Consider the following 4,096-nt stretch of genomic DNA (forward strand, 5'->3'; position numbering starts at 1 on the left):
TAAAACAATTTTTTACTGCAGTATTTACTTTACACTCTTTGAAAAAATGGTTATTTGGGGTTCTATATAGAACCTTTTGCTTATTTGGAAGAGATTAAAGAACACTTCACTAAAAAAGGTTCTATAGCCTATATATACCCAGAGAGTGTAGGCTAATGTGGATTTTAGCAAACAGCTAACAAAAGCTAACACAGTCACATCAAACTCTGAAATGACAGCTAACTAGTAGCTACCTTTTAATTTGTTTTTAATATTTCGCATTAACATTTCAATCCATATTAATGACGATGCTGCTGCATGATTTTGCCTCTTCAGAAAAATGGCTAGTTGATGTCTGACACCATTAACTCTCCCAGGGGGGAGATCTAATTCGCATTTTGCAACATTGTTGCCAAGGTTGGAGTGGCAAACAGCAAGGTTCATACAAACCTGTGCTGTTGCTAACTAAATGCTTGCTAGAAGCAAGAGGAAATAATGAGTGTAATAAAAGCATACCCTCTTAGATAATAATTTTAAAAAAGGGTTGTTCTATATAGAACCTTTTGGTAAATTCATATTTTAACTGCCATTCTGATTCAAAAACCAACTGCCATTCCAGCATGAGGACACAAGAGGACCTTGGTTGAACTTGCAAATAGCCTACCAATAAGCATGTTGTTTTTCAATTTATTAAGGTAAGCAAAGTTTATTATTTAATTCAAATATATGAAACCACATGATAAACTATAGATACGTTAGATAGATACTTTTGTATTAGAATTTGAGCACTGTTTGTAAGCTAGCTAAGTTAGCTAGACAGGAAAAGCTAGGCTTCTTTAATTAGCCGCTTTACAAGCTAGCTAGCTAACGCTTACAAATACACATTATTTTGTATTGTGGAATATGCCAAATAGCGCTATAGTCCCACCCTGACATTGGCAGTTAGCTAATTGTTACTTTTATTTCAGTATTTCAGTGGATGACTGTTGCTGACCTTCGTTGAATGCAGGTGATGGGCAGTGGGCTGACTGAGAGGAGGTATCTAAATTATTTACAATAAATTATGTATAATAAGTCCTGGTGATTCAATAGACTAGTTAATCATTACATTACTTTTTTAACACACTCAGTCTGGCAGTAACCCAACTATCAGAGGCAGATGATCTCTCTTTCGCTGCTGCTGACAACAACTGCACATAAATTGTTCTTCTAATCTACATCATAATAATTACATGTCTGCATAGCATTTTGTCTTCATTTTGGCAGATTAACTAATGGTTATTTCTGAAGATTAACTCATGTTTTTGCTCATTTTTTCTTCTCAGGAACCAGCCAGGCAACAACCCATACTGTACTGTTCCATAAAGAAGTCAGTCAGAGTTGGTCATCATTCAAACAAAGAGATGCCTCCCTGGCATATTTCCAAACTGTGTTTGCATACAATGACAATAAAATCAAAAAACTGTGCTGGTATTCTTTTTTGCATTATTTAATTGTTTATTATACTCAGTGGCCTTGTGGTTGGTGTCTGCCCTGAGATTGGAAGGTTGTGAGTTCAAGCCCTTGCTGAGTCATACCAAAGACTGTAGAAATGGGACCTGGTGCATCTTTGCTTGGCACTGAACATTAAGGAGATAGACTGGGGGTAAGGCCCTGCAATAGACTAGCGTCCTGTCCGGGGGGGTTTACTTGTACATCAAGCTACCTCACGCTACAGAAACAGGAGATAGGCTCCTGCCCTATAAGCCGTTCCGGCTCGCGCAAGCCAAGGCTACTTACTTATATTATATTCTTAGCTAAAAAATATTACAATTTATTAGTAGTAGCTATAATTCATAAATGGCACCATACAGGGTTCTATATGGAACCAATTTTGGTTCTGTGAAGAAGAACCCTTGGGGATCAAAGAACCCTATAAAAGGGTTCTATATAGAACTTTTAGGGGTTCCATATATGAAGCAAGCGATATAAGCCTTTTTGGTTCTATAAGGAACCTTTTTTTGTAAGTGTAATATTCTACAGTATACTGTACTACAACATGTTATAGCAAGTACTACACATAGAGGGATACTACAGTGTGTAGTATAGTATTCTACAGTTTACTACAGAATTCTTTAGTAAGTACTGTAGTATTCTATAGTAAACTGTATTATTTTTTCATGTGGGTAATAAGAGGAAGTCACTTCTATCCCAGTGACAGTGTCCTGAAGTAATGACAGAAAGAACTACATCTTCCATGCCACATAATCAGGAGAATCAGGCTGACATTCTAACTAATCACACTCACACAGAATGTGTCCGACCAGGGGAAGAGGTTTGCATATCTCAGTTGTAACAATGATTAGGACTCCCCAAACACTGGAATCACATTAACCTACCAGCTGCTCCATGATATGGCCAAGCCAAAACACACTTGGCCCTTTATTTTCTAATAAATAATGCAAAACACATGAGGAAGATGGTGGAGGGAGCAAGGGAGGAAAGGGGACCTCGTTCATTCCCAAAGCACTCAAGTAGAATCCGATGTGTTAGGAGTGCTTGGGAAGCCAAAGGGTCGCTTTAGGAAGCCGGGGTCGGCTCTGCCAGAGAGGGGAGGAAGGTGTTGAGTAGATGCAAACGAGTTGGCCTTGTGAAGAGCGACAGTGGGACTGATAACCCACTTTCCATCCATTGAGAGGGATGTCTTTATAAGGGCTTTCTCATCGGGCCCCAGGCACCTGAGCCTCCCCCAAAATAACCACCACCATGCTGCATGGCTCCCTGCCAGCATGCCTTCCCTTCCTCCAGCCCAGCCGCCACAGGCCCTATGTCCTACTGCACATCCTCTCCTCTAGCTTCTAACACTGAATACATACAGCTCTACATCTCCACACATACTAGATACAGTGCCAATCAATGTCAATGTTAAATCAATGAGAGAATCAAAGAAGATTTTGATTCATTTTGGTTTCTTGTGCTTTTTGCATTTACATTTTCCTTTTCATTTCATTTTTGTCATTGTGGTGGTCAGCAATATAGAATGACTCATTTTCGTGGGTTTTGAGGTGGATCAATTTATGTGTAGTGATTTCAAGTAGAAAACATTGTATTTATGTGAAACAGTGAATTACAAAAATGTACTGTATTTCACCACCCACACCACAAATACTGACATGCAAACTCAGGACAGGCCATAGACTTACTTTAGGACCTCCCAAACCTCCCAACCATCACTCAAGAGGGTTTAAAAACCTTGGCCCTCTCAGCAACTGAACGCATAATGGAGTGGACAAAGGGAAAGAAAGGAAGAGAAAAGAGGAGGTGCAAAATGTGCGTGCTGAGTCTACTTCCCAGAGGACGCAGCAGCACATTCTCCTGCAGTATGGTGTAACTAATCGGCTCTGCTGAAAATACTCCTTACTGTCTATAAGAGAGTGAATGGAGATTTACTACATGGGGACAGAGACTCAGGCAGTTCATAAAGCAGTCATTTCTACAGAATGGCCTCGGCCCACTGCTCATATGTCACTGACAGGTGGTGGTGCCTGGACAAAGGGTTTAATTCCATTCTGCTTTATTAGGATGGATGGGAATCATCATACCATCATCAAAGGAAAGGAAGGGGCGTGGGGAGATGAGACAGCAGAAAATGCATAATGTAATCAACATGTTAAGTAACAATGTTACCAACACTTTTGCTGAAGTTGTTGACATGATAGAATGATAAAATGATCATCTTGGCAAAGCCATCAGATGAATACTAAACCCCTCTCTCATGCCAGTGCATGCACTACAGGCATTCACTGAGCTTCCCAAATCTCAGTCAGTGTCTGGAAGTCAGGACGTCATTGGCTCCGACAGTAGCCAATCAGCTTTGCAGTAACATGTGGCGTTCCTGTGTAGTGGGGGGGACTGGGTGTGTTTAGGTAGACAGACAAACTGTACTGTACCATTCTACCACATTTGAAATCCCCAGAGGTGTCCTGAGGTCCTATTTAATAGAGCCCAGTAAGGCACACCAGGGGTGGCAGTGAACCAAGGACTTCCAGGGGGAAATAACATATTAACTATGGGAGGAGAGGTGGGGAAAATAGTCACTGTTTCTGGATCAGTGAGGAACTCTAGACAGGTTTGAATG

General features: G+C 40.5%; 1 long non-coding RNA gene across 1 annotated transcript; it reads left to right on the top strand.

Moving 5' to 3' along the window:
* Positions 1 to 362: 362 nt before the first annotated feature.
* LOC121541166 lies at positions 363 to 1,444 on the top strand. The gene is made up of 3 exons (XR_005995722.2): positions 363 to 674; positions 948 to 1,017; positions 1,305 to 1,444. It is a non-coding gene; the product is annotated as an uncharacterized LOC121541166 (long non-coding RNA).
* The last annotated feature ends 2,652 nt before the right edge of the window (positions 1,445 to 4,096 follow it).

This window comes from Coregonus clupeaformis, chromosome 27 (genome assembly GCF_020615455.1).
Source record: "Coregonus clupeaformis isolate EN_2021a chromosome 27, ASM2061545v1, whole genome shotgun sequence".
Taxonomy (NCBI): Eukaryota; Metazoa; Chordata; class Actinopteri; order Salmoniformes; family Salmonidae; genus Coregonus; species Coregonus clupeaformis.